We start from the raw sequence: 17,302 nt of genomic DNA on the forward strand, positions 1-17,302 counted from the left end.
CGGGCGGGCGCCGCCTGCGCACCGGGACGGACCGCAGCGCGGGGGCGCGCCCTGCCCTGCCTTCGCGCGCTCCCGGTGCCCGCCGCGCTGTCTGCGCGGACGCCACCGGAGTCTCAGTGTGGGCCGGGACGTTCGCGGCCCGGCAGTCCCGGGAGAGGTGTGTGGAAGAGAAAGAACTGGGGCTCACGAAGCCTAGCGAGTAAGGAATACAGGCGTCCCAATGTCAGTAGACCTGCCCTGACCGCAGTGGGCGGCCCTGCCTTCGCGCGCTCCCGGTGCCCGCCGCGCTGTCTGCGCGGACGCCACCGGAGTCTCAGTGTGGGCCGGGACGTTCGCGGCCCGGCAGTCCCGGGAGAGGTGTGTGGAAGAGAAAGAACTGGGGCTCACGAAGCCTAGCGAGTAAGGAATACAGGCGTCCCAATGTCAGTAGACCTGCCCTGACCGCAGTGGGCGAGCAGAGCCGGTTCGAATGATGTAGAGACCCTCTGAGCACGTTGGAATCTTTGATCTGATTTGGAGAGTAGTGTGGGATGACGCATCCTTGGGGATCCAAAGCGTTGAATAAACGGTTGTACAAAGAGGATGTAGAAGCCCAGCTGACAGCTGTTTTAATCATCACAGCGAAACTGTTTTAGGACGGGAAGTTAACAGCATTGCACTAGTTGAAATCATAGGAAACATTTGAAGTAGCGTGCTTGTAAGGATTGTGATTTCCCCTGGACACCCCTTGAACTGGGGTGAAGTGTGTTGTATGTAAATCCAGCGCTCTGTGACGCTTTGGGATTATCTCTAATTCTCTAGTTGAAATGAACCTGCATTCTCTCTCGAGGTCCTTCTTACTGTCACCTGTAAAGGAAGAGGAACTGGTAAAATAGCTGTGTTTGAGTGTAAGTTATCTGTTCATTGAAACCATATGTCCAAATAGGCCGTTAAAAATCTTGGTTACTGATCTTTTCAATTTCTTCAATCCTTACACAAAGGCTTTGCTGGAGATTAGCTCAGAACTGGCAAGACGTGCTCTTTTGGTGCCAAGTGGCTTAAAAGCAAAATAAGATCATGCCGACTATGTGAGATGAAGGCATAATATTAAACTTTAAAATTTTTCAGTATAATGTTTCATATTTTTATTACTTATTTACTGAGAGGGAGGGCGCTCGTGAAATAGTGCGCCTGTGGAGGTCAGAGGGCTTGCTTGCCAGAGTCGGTTCAATCCGTCCTGTCGGTCCCCAGGATCCAACGCAAGTCCTTGGACTTGGTTTGGTGGCAGGCACCTTTTCCCTGAGCCATCTTGACCGCCTTATATTAAAACTTCTTAAGAAGGCATTCATTTGGGTTCAAAGCAAAAATATCCAAAGGTTTCAAATGCTTCTCCCAGAGATTGTAGCTACAAGGAGAAAGGTTCTACTATTTAAGAATCTTTTGTAGTTGATAGAGCGTGAATTGCATTTCTAATGCTCTACAAAACAGTTTGACTCAAGTCAAACTTAACTATTTAATGTGTGTGATCTGTTGCAGAGACTGGCAGAGTTTTCTGGAAGGAAAACCAGAGGGCTTAGTGTATTTATGGAAGGAAAAATTCAAGTAGAATGCCTTTCTCAGTTTCTTTTAGTTGTTAAAATAGGTTTATGAACTAAGTGGAGCTGAAAAAGTGGTAACTTCTGGGTGTGTATTTCATGAAGTATATTTGAGGAGTTAAGAGCTCAGCTGAAAATGGGTTTTCAGCTCTTGGTTTTGGTTCTGCCTCCCAAGTGCGGGGATCAAAGGTGTGCACCACCACACCCAGCTGCTTTGGTTTTTCACCAGGAAAAAAATAATTGTTGAACTTTATTTGGAGACAATCCGATCAGTGGCGTAAATTAGAAAGGATGATGCTTTTATCAAGATTGCAGTGTTGCTGGAGGTGTAGCTCAGTTGATACAGTGCTTACTTACCAGACAAGAAGCCTTGAATTTCACCCCCAGCATTACATGAACCAGGTGTCCTGGCCTATAGTGCCTGTACTCCTAGCACTTGGGTGATGGAGGCAGGATCAGAGAAATTCAAAATGGGGTTAGGGAATTAGTTCAGTGGGTGAATTGCAAACATGCAGACCAGAGTTCAGATTCCCCAGCAACCCTGTGAAAAGCTGGAAGATGTGGCATACACCTGTAATCCCAGCACAGGGAGGCAGAGATAGGAAGATCCTGGGGGCAGGTTCAGCAATAGACCCTGCCTCAAAAAATAAGATGGAGAGCAACTGAGGAAAAGACACTAGATGTTGACCTGTGGCTGCCATACACATGCACCTGCATACATGTGTACGTGCACACAAACATGTTAACCTGCCCCCCCCCAAAAAAATAAATTTTAAGATCATCCCTGGCTACATAGTAAGTTGTAGGCCAGCCTGGAAAAAAAGAGGAAAAAAAAAAGATTTCAATGTTAATTCTTCTCAAACACCCTCCCCTCACATAGACGTTGTTGGAAAATGTGACTGAAAGACTCTGAAGTTAGTGGGAGAAATAGTAGTCAATTGAGGCATTTTGAAAAAGAATTTTTACTTTAAAAAGTATGAATTTCCCAATTTCTCTATTAAAAATGTTTTTTTTTAAGACAAGATCTTTCTTATAGCCCAGTTTAGCTTCATAAATTCACTATGTAGTTGAGGATGACCTTGAAATTTTCTTTTCTCTTTCAACTGAGTTACATCCCCAGCCCGTTTTTAAAAAAGATTTATTTTTATTTTTAATTATGTTTCTTTGTGTGTCTGTGTATCTGTGTGCGAGTACATGAGCATGAGTGCGGGTGCTCCCACAAGCCAGCGACATGGTATCCCTTTGGAGCTACAGTTAACAGACAACCGGTTTTGGGCCACTTGACATGGGTGCTGGGAACTGAACTTCTGCCTTCTGGAAGAGCTCTTTACCATGCCTTCAGCCACCCCATCCCACCTCACCTGCCTTTTTTTTTTTTAATGTTTTGAGATTGGGTCTTGCTAAATTGACCAGACAGGCCTTGTACTTTCTGTCCTTCCTGTCTCAGCCTTCCAAATAGCTCAGATTATAGGCCTGCTCTGACAGACCAAGTGTCTTAAGTTGTTAACATTAATATCAGTTTAAAAAGAGACTGGTTAGTGAGATTAGTCATTTCCATCATAGTCCGGAAGAGGTTTAAACTACTTAATGATATTGAAATAGCATCTATTAGATAAGCATGAACAGTTTCCCTAGTAATTGGAGTAGGTTGTTTCAGCCAACTATTGACCGTACTTTCTGATTTGGAATTTATTGCTAACAACATGTAATTGTATGCCTGTGCCATGTACAGGGCACACTTGGAGATTTTGTCTTCAAACTAAGAGACCTCATAATTTCTAATCCATCTCCCTCATTTTTCAGATGAGAAAGTGAAAGTTTGGTTAAAGCCTCTAGTTTGTAATTTGGCCTAAAAATTTCTTGCTGTAAGATGCTAAATTGCTCTTTCTTTAGGAGTAGCTTTATGGAGCAATGGAAAAAACATTGAACTATAACTGAGAAGGAGGGCCATTTAAGTTGTCACTTCCTAACTGTTTTTGGTTTTGTTTTTTTGTGCTTTTTAACAAATCACATTAACATTCAGAGCCTTGTATTGTTAAGCTACAAAAAATAATTTCCTGGGACTGTAGCTCAGTGGTAGTATGTGTGAGGCCCTGCATTCAGTCCTCAGTACCAACACTTTAAAAAATAGATAAAATAACTTCCAGCATAATTTGCAGGGTTATTGGATGAACAAATGATAATGCTATGTAGAAAGCACATTGTATGCTGTAAACTTTTATACAGATGAAATGTGATGATACTTTTTAAAAATTTTGTCGCCGGGCGTGGTGGTGCATGCCTTTAATCCCAGTACTCAGGAGGCAGAAGCAGGCAGATCTCTGTGAGTTTGAGGCCAGCCTGGTCTCCATGATGAATCCAGGACAGCTGGGGCTACAGGGAGACCCTGTCTCAAAAAGACCAAAAAAATTTTTTTTGTATTGCATTTATTCATTTATTTCTGTGTAAGTGTGAGGCTGTGCACTTGTGGTCAGAGGACAACTTGTAGTAGTCAGGCTTTTCCTCTCACCATGTACAGCCCAGAAATTGAACTCAGTTCATCAGGCTTGGCAGTAAGAGCCTTTACCCACTGAACCATCTCACTGGTCCTGATGATCCTATTTTTAAAGAAAATATAATTTTTAAAAGTGTAACAAAGTGTTTAGGTCTCTAGGTTTTTGCTTAACCCTGGCTTTATTATTTTCTGCACCTGCTATGTACAGATTATAACTCCTTGTAGATACAGTGCTTTCTGATCTCCATTTAGTTCTAATCTTAGTAAAGCAGCTTATGAACACTTTAAATATTGCTTTAACCCCCTGATTTCTGTGTGAGAATATAAAGTTGCTTCATTCAGTTTTCCAAAACCTTGTTGTTATACACTCATGCATGCAGACTGTTTCCTTAGCAGACAATAGCTTTATAAAAGCAATAGTGAAAGTATCATAGTATTGATGTTAATTTGGCTCTTGATAGTTTCCATATATGGCAATAGCAGGAAATGATTTCCTTTATAAACTGAGTTGAATAAATAGTTCATGTTTGGGTCACCTCTTGAGTCGAAAATACGCAGAAGTGCTGGGTGTAGTGTAATCCCAGTGCCTGGGAGCCTGTTAGGAGGATCACCCCAAAATCTAAACCAACCTGGGTTACAGAGTGACTTTGAGGTCATCTTGGGCTAGAGTGAGATGCTGATTAAAAAATGTAGAAATTTTTTTAAATATTTTATTTTTATGTGTATGAGTGTATTGCCTGCAAGTGTGCGCAAGTTGTGCAGTGCTTGTGGAGGTCAGAAGGCATTGGATCCCCTGGAACTGGAGTTATGAACAGTTGTGAGGCATTATATGGGTGCTGGGATTCGAACCTGGGTCCTCTGCAAGAGCAGTCAGTGCTCTTAACCACTGAGCCATTCCTCCAGCCCCAAGATGTAGAATTTTTTAAAAATTTGTATTTGTAGCCGGGCATGATGGCATACGCCTGTAGTCCCAGCACTTGGGAGGCAGAAGCAGGTGGATCTGTGTGACTTCAAGGCCAACCTGGTCTACATAGTGAGCTCCAGGCCAGCTGGTGCTACAGGGAGACCCAGTTTCAAAAAGACCAAAAAAATAAATAAATAAATAAATAAAAAATAAATAAAATAAATAAATTTGTATTTGTTTTTCATGTAGAGTTTAAAAAACTTCTGGTGCTTTCATTTGATGTTGAAAATCAATGAATTAGTGTTAGAGTATTGCCTAAATTACCAGAGTATTTAGAACTTTAGGTGTGAAAAGTATTGATAATCACAGGTGAAATTTATGGAATGCTTAATGTGAGTCTGTGTTCAGAGTTTTAAGTGAAACATTTCAAATTTTCTTAACCCTGTAAAACAGATATTGTTCTAACATGGCAAATTAAAACGAAGCTGTGAATAGTTATGTGTCTCTTGACCATTTCTTTGTGCTCTGCCTTTAATTAAGATTGACTAGCTAATTTTGAAGTGTTTCAAGGCAATGTTAAATTTTGAACTTCATGAAAAAGTGCTTGAAGACCAGCTGTTTTACCTTCTTCTGGGTGGTCAGAAAAGAAAAAGAAATATCTTACAATAATCCTAGAAAATAAGCCAATAACTTTTTTGTGAAATGCATATGTGGTTTTTGTTTTCACTCTCAGTGCTGGGGATGGCATCAGGGACTGGAACATAGTGGTCAAGCACACTCTTTCCTGAGTTATATCCCCTCAGATGAGAAGCAAATTATTCCTCTGAGCAACAAAAGGACTGCAGTTGTTAATGTTACAGAGCTTGATACTGATGTCATTCCAAAGAGATACACTGCAGGGTCCTCCAAGGTGGCTCCATGTTAAGTGCTTGCCACCAAACCTGATGGCCTGAGTTGGAGCCCTGGAACCCACATAGTAGAAGAAGAAAACTGACTCAAGTTAACTTTTGACCACATACATGCTATGGCAGATATATATCCCTCTCCCCAAATGAATACATATAACCAAATAATGCTAAAAAAGAGAGAGATACTATAATCACAGCAACTAAAGAGAAAAAGACAGCAAACTGCACTCATGTAGAATTCTAAAAATTTTTATTTTTTAAAATACTTTATTATTTTTTATTTTATTTGTGTGAGTCTATTGCCTGCATGTATGTAAGTACACCGTGTTGTACAGTGCCAGCGGAGATCAGCAGAGATTGTTGGATCCCCTGGAACTGCAGTTACAGATGGTGGTTAGCCACCATGTGGGTGCTGGGAATCAAACCCCGGTCCTTTGCAATAGCACCCAGTGCTCTTAACCATTGAGTCATCTCTCCAGCCCCCTTATTTTTATTTTTTATGTGTATGAGTATTCCCTGCATGTGTATAAGTACTGTGTCATGCAATCCCTATGGAGGTCAGAAGAGCATTGGAGCCCCCATAACTGGAGTTAGGGACAGTTGTTATGCTGGGAACTGAGTTGAGGTCCTCTGCAAGAGCAGCCACTGCCCTTAACTGCTGAGCCATCTCTCCAGCTCTCTCATACAGCATTTTTATAATGGTCCAGATCCAGCAATGAAAGCTTTGAATTTGTCCAGGTTAGAAAATAGCATCCAAGAGTCAGTTTTCTTTTCTTTCTTTTATGCTTTATTTATCATTTTTATTTTTTTATGTGTATGCATGTATTGCCTACATGTAGGTAAGTGCACCCATGTCGTGCAGTGCCCACAGAGGACAGAAGAGGCTGTTGGATCCCCTGGAACTGGAGTTATGGACAGTCGTTAGCTGCCATGTGGGTCCTGGGATTTGAACCTAGGTCTTCTGCAAGAACAACCAGCGTTCTTAACTGCTGAGCCATCTCTCCAGCCCTTTTTCTTTTTTTTAAGATTTAGTTTTTTAATTTTATGTGTATGAATGTTCTGCTTTCATGTATGTAAGTGCACCATGTGTGCAATGCTTGTGGAAGCCAGAAGAGGACATTGGATCCCTTGGAAATGGAGTTAAGGACAGTTGTTAGCTTCCATGTGGGTGCTAGGACCTGAACTTGGGTCCTCTGCAAGAGTAGCCAGTACTTTTTTTTTTTAATTTTTTACTGAATTTTTGTGAATTTCATATTAGATTTTGATTGTGTTTAGATCCCCTCCAGTATTCACACCCCCTTTGCTCCCCACTCAATTTCATGTACTTTATTTCTATATATTAAGGCCTATAGAGTCAAATTTGTGTCTCCAAATGTCCTTCAATGTGGGTTCATCCACTGGAGGGTGGTTAACCTACCCTTAAACAAACCTGGCTCTCCTGCTCCCAGCAGCCATCAGTTGCCAATACTTTCTCAGGTAGGATTGGAGTTTCTTACCCACTTCCCTATGTCTGTGCTGGGATTTTGTCTGGCTTAAGCGCATGTGGGATTTGTGCGTGCTGTCGTCATTTCTGTGAGTTCATATGAGTAATGGCCTTACTATCTGAAAAGCTTATTTCCTGTGGTCATCCACTACCTCTGGCTTTTAGAATCTTTCTGCCCCTTCTTACACAATGATTCCTGATCCTTAGAAGTCAGAAGTTTGATATAGGTGTTCTGTTCAGGGATAAACACTCTGCAGCTTCCTATTCTCTGCACGTTGGCCAGTTGTGGGTCTTTATGTTAATCACCACCTGCTGCATAAGCCTCTATGCTAGATGTTGAGAGATGTATTAATCATGGCAGGTCTGGGCCAGCCTGTACTCTTTAACTGCTGAGCCATCTCTCTAGCCCCAAGACTAGGTTTTCTTATTTCTTACTAGTGAAGCTCTCCAAAAGTCTACCAAATTTAAATTTTTAATTTGAGTTCTTACAAACCTAAGATGAAACACCAAAATTAAGTAAAGAAGATAAATTATGAAGGTACAAGTTGTAGGGTAAAGGTTGTTTCTTTGGCTTTAAAAAATAGTTAAAATATTGGTAGCTGGAGAAATGGCTCAGCGGTTAAAAGCGCTGACTGCTCTTGCTGAGGACACAGGTTCAATACTCAGCACCCACACGGCAGCTAACAACATCTGTAACTCCAGTTCCAGGAGATCCAACGCTCTCTTCTGACCTCCAGGGGCATTGCTTGACAGGTACACTCACATACATGTAGACAGTACACTCATACACATAAAATAAAATATTTTGAAAAAAATTATTAAAATTGTTTTTATTGATGACTAGTCCCCAGTTTATTGTGTCGAAGTGATTAAAAATATATAATGGTTGCCTTTCTGATTATCAATTTGTATTTGGGTCACAATTAGAATAAATATCACAAATACTAGAAGTAAGTCAGATGTGGTAGTACACGCCTTTAATTCCAGCAGATTCGGGCAGATCTCTGTGGGTTCAAGGCCAACCTGGTCTAACATAGCAAGTTCCAGGCTAGCTGGGGCTACAGAGAGACCCTGCCTCAAAAAGACCAAAAAAAAAAAAAAAAAAAAACCTAAAAGAAAATGCATTTAAAAAACTACTTGGGACTGGAGAGGAGGCTCAGTGGTTAAGAACACTGACTGCTGTTGCAGAGGACCCAGGTTCGATTCCCAGCACTCACATGGAGGCTATGAACCGTTCTTAACTCCAGTTCCAGAGGAATTCGAAGCCTTCTTCTGACCTCCAAGGCATTGCATGACACAGGTGCCCTCACATACATGCAGACAATACACTCATACACATAAAATAAAAATAATAAATGAAATATTTTAAAAACTACTTTCTTGAAATTTATAAGTATATACTGTAGTGTCTCAGATTTCAGATTGTCCTACATTAGAAGTGTTGCCAGCATTTGCCTTTGGTCTTTTGAGATAGGATCCCACCCTGTTGTCTAGACTGTCTTGGAACTTGCTTTACAGACCAGATTAACCTTGAATTTGTACTGGGATAACAGAGGTGAATCAACATGCCTGGCTTCTACCTTTTTTTTAAGATTTATTTATTTTTATTTATGTGTATATGTGTGTGTTTGTGTATGCCGTGTGTGTGTGTGTGTGTGTGTGCATGCGTGTGTGTGTGTGTACGTGCGCGCGTGCACGTGCCCAAGGAGGCCAAAAGAGAGCATTGAATCTCTTGGAGCTGGAGTTGCAGGCTTTTGTGAGCACCCAGTGTGTCCTGGGATTTGAACTCAGGTCTGCTGTAAGAGCCGTTAAGTGCATTCTGATAGAGAACAGAACCATGTGTGGTTCTCTTTTTCTGCCTAGAAATAACTTAGCCAAAGGTAAAAGTGTTACCTTAAAAGTTACAGTGGTTTGTAGCTTACAGAGTGCTTTTTGTATCAGAGTTGAATTTCACAACTCTGTGAGGCAAAACAAGGTCTGTCGGCTAATTTCATGGAGCCATGGATTGAATCTAGGTTAAAGGGCCCTGGAGTATGCCTAGACTACTTTGAAATTCATGCATGAATGAGAAATACTAGCAAACAAAAAAATTGGAAGCAAAACATGTATTTTTATCTTTTGCTCACCATATTCACATTGTATGTAGCTTTTTCCTTCTGTTATACCTCTTTTTATTTTTTGAGACAGGGTTTCCCTTTAGCCCCAGCTGGCTTGGAACTTACTTTGTAGACCAGGATGGCCTCCATCTCACAGAGTACTGGGACTAAAGGCATGTGCCACCATGCCAGGCAGTTTATACCTCTTCTGAAAAAAGTTAGGGTAAAAGTGAAGCATTGCATATGTTCTTCATACTGCTTTACTAATCGGTGGTGATGGTTAAAACCATAAGATAAGCCGGGCAAGGTGGCACATGTCTTTGATCCCAGCACTCGGGAGGCAAAGGCAGGCAGATCTCTGTGAGTTCAAGGCCAGCCTTGTCTACATAGTGAGTTCCAGGACAGCTGGGGCCACAGGGAGACCCTGTCTCAAAAAGACCAAAAAAAGAAAAAAAATCAGATAAGAAAATCAAAATTTGGGGGCTGGAGAGATGGCTCAGTGGTTAAGAGCACCTGCTGCTCTTTCAGAGGACCCAGGTTCAGTTCCTAGCACCCATAAGGCAGCTAACAGATGCCCATAACTCCAGTTACAGGGGATCTCATGCCCTCTTTTGCTTCCCATGGGCATTGCACACATAGGTACACTTATATATATGGAGGCAAAACACTCATACACATAAAAATGAATAATTAGAAAAAAGAAAAATCAAAAATTCATATTCTTATTACTAGAAGTAATGCCTTGGCTTGCATTCCAGTGTTCAGTACTAAATCTTACAAGCTGAGTTAAAATAGCTCCTGGCTAGGCTGGAGGTGGTTACGTCTAACAAGCTGACCTTCAGCTTGACAGTTAGTCCTCCTGCCTTTGCCTCCCAAGTGCTAGGGAAACAGATCCTTTCATCACAGTTTAATTCTCACTGTATGGGATAAATTAGTGATCAATGAAAACAAACTTAGGAATACTAGGTACTATTATATATATATTATATATATGTTATTTTAATATATTTTGGGATTGAATATCTTAACCATCTAGTTTAAAAAAGCTTCAAAAAGCTGTCATTGAAATATCTTCAATTCAATTCTAGCTGGGCGTGGTGGCACATGCCTGTTATCCCAGAGGTGGGCAAATCTCACGTGATTTCAAGGCCAACCTGGTTTATATAGTGAGTTCCAGGCCAGCTAGGGCTACAGGGAGATCCTGTCTCAAAAAGACCAAAAAAAAAAAAGTTAAGGACTGCTATGTAAATGTCATTCTGTTACTTGGAGAATTTCATTTTTGCAGTGCTGGTGACTGAACCCAGGGCCTTTTACACGCTAGGCAAGCACTCTACCATGGAGCCATGTCTTGCCTGAGAGTTTTTTTTCTGGGTTGAGATCAACTGAGCTCATATATTTAGCTTTGCACAGTGGCGATATTGAGGCCAATGAGATTTAGCTCAGGCATAACGATTGCTATTTTTTATATTTTAGGTGCTCATCTGTAGGGGTTATTTAACCTAACCTTCAGAAATTATGCCTGTCTTCCAGGATCTATAAAAAAAGAAATTTAAGATTGAAAAAGAATATTCTGTTTAAGATGCAACTGACAGGGCAAAAAGTACTTGTTTGCTGAGTTTCTATTTGTTTTCATGTTATTGAAAGTACACAAGAGAATGGTTGGCAACAGACTGACTTATTCTTTCCTTTGTCATAAAGAGGGGCCATCCATCTTCATGTCTGTCACTCCTCCCGGCTACCATGTTCTTGCTTTACAAATACCTGTTAAAAATAAATCTGTACTTGTATAAGTACATAAACATATTTGTGTTACAAGTCATATTACCACTTTGATTTTACTTTTAAAAGACATTTATTTTGTGTGTGCACCATGATGAGCATGTAGAGGTCAGAGAACAGCTTGCAGGAGTCAGTTCTCACCTTCCACTGTGTGGGTTCTGGGGTCCTTAGGCCTGCTGGTAAGGACCCTTGCCCAGTAAACTTGCCAGCCCTTCATTTTGAATCTCAAGACTTTTATCTGTAGTTGTTGTAGAAAGTATTTGAGTCTAGCTGCAGGAATTTGGATCATTTGCTAATATAAGGAGAAATAATCCTTTACATTTACTTTTTTGAAAATTAACCCTTTCTATCCTTTGGACATTTTTTTTTCATTGTTCCGTTTTATTCAGACTTTTCAGAGTCACAAGAATTGAACCAAATAAGTCCTCTACATCTTCTGTATTTAAAAATATTTTCATTAGCCATTCATCTTCAGCATCATAGCATTGTGGCAGTACTTCCACTTTAAAAGTCCCAGAAGAGGGCTGAAGAGATGGCTCAGTGGTTAAGAACACTCACTGTTCTTGGGGAAGACCTGGGTTTGAATCCCAGCACACATGGCAGCTAACAACTCTCTGTAACTCCAGTCCCAGGGGATCCGACAGCCTCTTCTGACCTCCGTGGGCATAGCATGACATGGGTGCGCTTACCTACATGCAGGCAATACATGCATACACATAAAATTAAAAAATAATAATAAATAAATAATTTTTTAAAAACCCAGAAGAAACTGGAAACTGGACCATTCCACTGCTAGTTAATGGGGTGATGACTCTGGTTGATTATTTCATTTGTTTAATTGTTGTGTTAGTTTGTTATTCTTTGACAGTGTCTTGCTTTGTAGCTCAGGATAGCCAGAACTTAACTTTTGTAGCCCGGGCTAGCCTGAGCTTGTGACACTATTCCAGTGCTGGAATTACATGTGTGAGGCAGTACTACAACTTTTATATACACTATGTTATCAGAAAGTAAAATTTTTTGAACATACAAAGGAACATGGAGCTTCACATTTGAATCACATGATGAAGTGCTAATTGACTGATGGAGCATAATTACTCTATAGTTGGTAATCTAGGAATTATACAGAAGTCAAATGGAAAATAAACAGATCATTGGAAAGGTTTTTTTGTTTGTTTGTTTGTTTGTTTCTTTGAGACAGAGTCTCTAGCCCAGGCTGGCCTCAGACTTCTATGAACATAGCTAAGGATGACCTTGAACTCAGGATCTTCCTGCTTGTACCTTCATAGTGCTGAGTTGGCTTTTTTGGAATGTAAGATGTAGCAGACGGAGATAAATCATTTAAAAGAAGGATCTAAAATTAGGTGGAGAGTCTTTAAATAATTTGAAATTTTACTGTAGATTGTTGGGGAGGGGAGGATTTGCTTAGAAAGTAGGACCTATGGGGTTTGGTCTTCAGAAAAGGCCAAGAAGCACTGATTTACTCAGTAATTTGTTGTTTTAGTCTTTTGAGGGGGAATCTCTGGAGCCCTAACTGGCCTGGAACTCACTGTGTAGAGCAGGCTGGACTTAAATTTAAAGCTGGTCCTTTGTCTTTGCTGAGTTTGTAGGCCTATGCTACCATGTCCAGCTTCAGATTTTTTTTTAAAAAATTAAGTATGTGTATGTGTGTGTGTCTGTACATATGTGAGTATATGTGCATAAATATTTAAAATCTAGAGTCCACATACAAAAGAAAACATGCAATATTTTTCTGTGTTTAGTTTATTTTGTTTAACATGATAATCTCTATCTATTTTCCTGGAAATGATATAATTTCAATCTTACTTATGACTGAATAAAGCTCTTTGTGTGTGTGTGTGTGTGTGTGTGTGTGTGTGTGTGTGTGTGTATGATGTTTTCATTATCTGTCTATTGATGGAGATCTTGGTTAATTCCATAACATGACTGCTGTGATAAAGGTTTTCCTGTTGTATGCTGATCTAGATTCATTCAGATTTATACCTAGGTGTGGTTTATGAATTTTTTTTTTTATAGCCCTGACTGGCCTGGAACTCATTGTGTAGACCACGCTGGCCTTGAATTTGAAGTGATTCTCTCTGCCTCTGATTCCTGAAGGCTGGGATTATAACATGCATCACTACATCTGTGGTAGCTCTAAGTTCTGTTTTTGATTTTTTAGTTTTTAGGCTTCTGGGGTTGAGGGTGTGACAGGGTGTCATATGGCTCAGACTGGTCCCACGATGACCTTGAACTTCTGATCCTCCTGTCTCCGCCTACTAAGTGCTCTGATTGTAGGCATGTACTACCATGTCCATTTTGTTTGGTCTAGGGATTGAACCCAGGGCTTTGTGTATGTTAGGTAAGCATTCTACCGACTGAGCTACAATCCCCAGTCTTATTTTTAAGTTTTTCTGTTACTGATTTCTTTAGTATCTGTACTAATTTACAGGTTTTTTGGGGGGGGGGTCTTTTTGAGACAGGGTCTCTCTGTAGCCCCATCTGACCTGGCACTTGCTATGTAGATCAGGCTGGCCTCAATCCCGCAGACACGTGCCTGCCTCTGCCTCCCAAGTACTAGGATTAAGTGTGCCACCATGCCCAGCCCTCTCACTTTTTAAAAAATGACCTCGTCTGGGGCTGGAGAGGTGACTAAGGGGGTTAAGACCACTTGCTGTTCTTCCAGAGGACCCAGGTTCCATTCCCAGCACTCACATGGCAGCACTGTCACTCTCTTCAAGGACATACATGCCAGTATAGATACAGGTAATCGAAACACTTGGACAAATAATAGATAAATCAATCCTTTAAAAAATGACCTTACACCATAGTCTGTTTGACTTTTTTATGTACCCTTCTCCCCATCTACTCATCATCAGAGCTAAAGTATACATTAAAATTTTTTTGATTAGTTATTATGTACAATGTATGTGCATGCACACATGCCCATGCCACAGCACAGTATGAAGGCCAGAAGACAACTTCGTGGAGTCTATTCTCTCCTTCCACCTTTACGTGGGTTCTGGGGATTGAACTCGGGTTCGAGGCTTGCTTGACAAACTCTTTTACCCTCTAATCCATCTCAGTGGCCCAAGTGTATGTTTACTTTAAAAAAATACAATAAAAGTGACATTGGGTCTTATTCATGAATAAGCTGTGAGTGATGCTTAGAGTGTCACCAGTGTCATTCGTAAGTGGTATGATATGTTGAAAAGATTGGCTGTAATAGTGTGTTTTGGTGGGGGATGAGCAAGAAGATAATTAAAATACTCATTTTTAAATAAAAAAAAAATCAAGTAATTTAACTGGTATACAAAATAGCATCATTAATGATAAGGACTAACATTTCCAATTTATTTGCAGCTCTCTCTTTACCTTCCAGTGTACTCTTACCTCCCCCTGCACATATTTATTTTCCCAGTGGTGCTTGTCCTCTTCTATAACTCTCTGCAAGTCTTTAATTGTTGTTGTTAAAGTTCACCCCAAGTGTGACTTAAGTAATGAATCCCTGACCTTTTTCATCTTAGCTCAGTTGTACATTGTATGTAGCATTTAAGAATATCTGACCAGGAAAGTTGTGATGATTGCATACATGAGGTAGAAATTTACTTTGCAATTTAATAAAAGGAAAGTTTGAATTCAACTCTATAGTATATGCAGAACAGGTTTGATAAAGTAGATTGAGAATATCCTAGTGAAAGAATCATTTTAGGGGGACTGGAGAGATGGTTCAGTGGTTAAGATCTTTCCTGCTCTTCCAGAGGACCCAGGTTCAGTTCCCAGCAGCCACATCACAGCCAACAACTGTCCATAACTCCAGTTCCAGGCAGTTCTAGGGGATCTGATTGTATGCACATGGTACACTTAACATACATACAGCAAAACACTCATGCACATAAAATAAAAATAAATACAAAAAATTAGAAGAAGTTTGTTTCAGGAAGGTTACTCTGGTAGCATTATGGAGCAAGGGGTCAATAAAGGAAGTGGTGATTTACAAACTTATTTTGATTGATTTTACCCCTAGTTACTCTGTGTTAGTGCTATTTTATTTGGCCTTTAAGAGTTCACCATTTTGTAAAAAGAGAAAGAAGGTGATTACAGAATTCCCATTTGTTGCTGTTTCTAGTTTTAAGGATTTGGAGAGCTACCCCTAATTCCTTTGGTAATTTTAAGCTTTTTCCACTCTTGATGGTGAAGTTACTACAGATTCTTGATTTTTACTTTCAGTGTTGGTGGTTTTTTTTAGCTCCCATGCCAAAAGTGGAAGAGAAGATGCCCTATTTTCTTAAGCTGTTGCAGCCCTCTGCTGGCTTGTGGAGGTTATAGCAATTTCAGTACCCTTTATGGCCAGAGGAGGTTAGTAAACAGCATCTTGTTTTTAGAATCTTAAGACCATTATAAGTCATCTATGCCTACCCGCTTGATTGCTAATTAATATTTTTACATACCTACTTTATTTTGAAGTGAGGATTAGATGCATATACCTAAGATACCCAGGTTAAATAGATAATTATAAATAGAACTGCTTGTATTACTGTATGTACAAATTCTAAACATAAGGTTAGAATTGGGTTCCATGTGTTCAGATGTGTGACAAAGTCAGAAACTCTGATAAAAACTAATCTTTTGGAGCCATTGAGATGGCTCAGCAGGTAAAGGTATTTGCTAAACAAGTGACCTGAGTTTGATCCCCAGAACCCACTAAAAGTAGGAGAGAACTGACTCCATAGAGTTGTCCTCAGGTCTCCACATGTGCACTGTGACACGTTACCCCCATCCCACACATCATGTATGCACACTACACACACACACTCTAAAAAAATTAGAAATAAAAACTTATACTTTGTATTATCTAATGCAGTAATGAGAATTCTATTTTTTTTTATTAAAAAATGTTATTTTTATTTTATGTGTAGTAGTGTATTGCCTGCATGTATGTGAGTGCACCTGTGTTGTGCAATGCCGTGGAGGTCAGAAGAGGGCTTTGGATTCCCCTGAAACTGGAGTTAAGGACGGTTCGTAGTCGCCATGTGGGTGCTGGGAATCGAACCCGGGTCATCTGCAAGGGCAGTCAGTGCTCTCAACCCCTGAGCCATCTCTCCAGCTCCGAGAATTCTATTTTTAAACATTTGAGGGATTGTTTAATTCTTTTAGAATTAAGCAAAATGGGTGAGTGCTTGTTGCTTCTTTAAATTATTTTCTATACATTCTTATTTATTGCTGAAACTAGAAGTTCAGCTGTCACTGTGGCCTACCTGCTTTCACTCACTCTTCACCTGCCTCATACTCCAGTTGTTATTTTTTTTAATATTAATTTTTATTTTATGTGTATGAGTGTATTGCCTGCATGTATGTGAGTGCACCCGTGTTGTGCAGTGCTGCGGAGGTCAAAAGAAGGCTTCGGATTCCCCTGGAACTGGAGTTATGGACAGTTATTAGCTGCCACGTAGGTGCTGGGACTTGAACTCGGTCCTCTGCAAGAGCAGTCAGTGCTCTTAACTGCTGAGCCATCTCTCCAGTCCCACTTTTTTTTTTTTAATGTGTATGAGTGTATTGCCTGCATGTAGGTATGTGTATGAGTGTATTGCCTGCATGTAGGTAAGTGCAGCTGTGTCGTGCAATGCCCCAGAGGACAGAAGAGGTCATTGGATCCCCTGGAACTGGAGTCACTGACAGTTGTTAGCTGCCATGTGGGTGCTGGGATTTGAACTTGGGTCTTCTGCAAGAACAACCAGTGTTCTTAACCATGGAGCCATCTCTCCAGCCCCCCAGTTGTTATACTTTTAAGTGCTCTCCTTCTGTCAACTAAGTCTTTTTTTTAATTTTTTTCAAATAATACCTGCCAGGTGTGGTGGCACACACCTGTAGTTCCAGCACTTGGGAGGCAAAAGCAGGCGGATCTTTGTGAATTCAAGGCCAGCCTAGTCTACATAGTGAGTTCCAGGCCAGCAGGGGCTCTAGGGAGACCCTGTTTCAGAAAGACCAAAAATAAAAATAAAATAAAATAATAATTTGATTTCTTGTGTGTCTTCATGCATATACTTATATACACACATACCCCCAT

The 17,302-nt window shown here is 40.5% G+C and overlaps 1 protein-coding gene across 2 annotated transcripts in view; it reads left to right on the plus strand.

The window, feature by feature from the left end:
• Nucleotides 1-17,302, plus strand: part of Ankrd12 (ankyrin repeat domain 12) — a 111,183-nt gene that overhangs the window by 502 nt on the left and 93,379 nt on the right. The gene's annotated exons all lie outside the window — the stretch shown is intronic.

The sequence above is a fragment of the Nannospalax galili genome, unplaced genomic scaffold (assembly GCF_000622305.1).
Source record: "Nannospalax galili isolate Female #2095 unplaced genomic scaffold, S.galili_v1.0 scaffold155, whole genome shotgun sequence".
NCBI lineage: Eukaryota > Metazoa > Chordata > Mammalia > Rodentia > Spalacidae > Nannospalax > Nannospalax galili.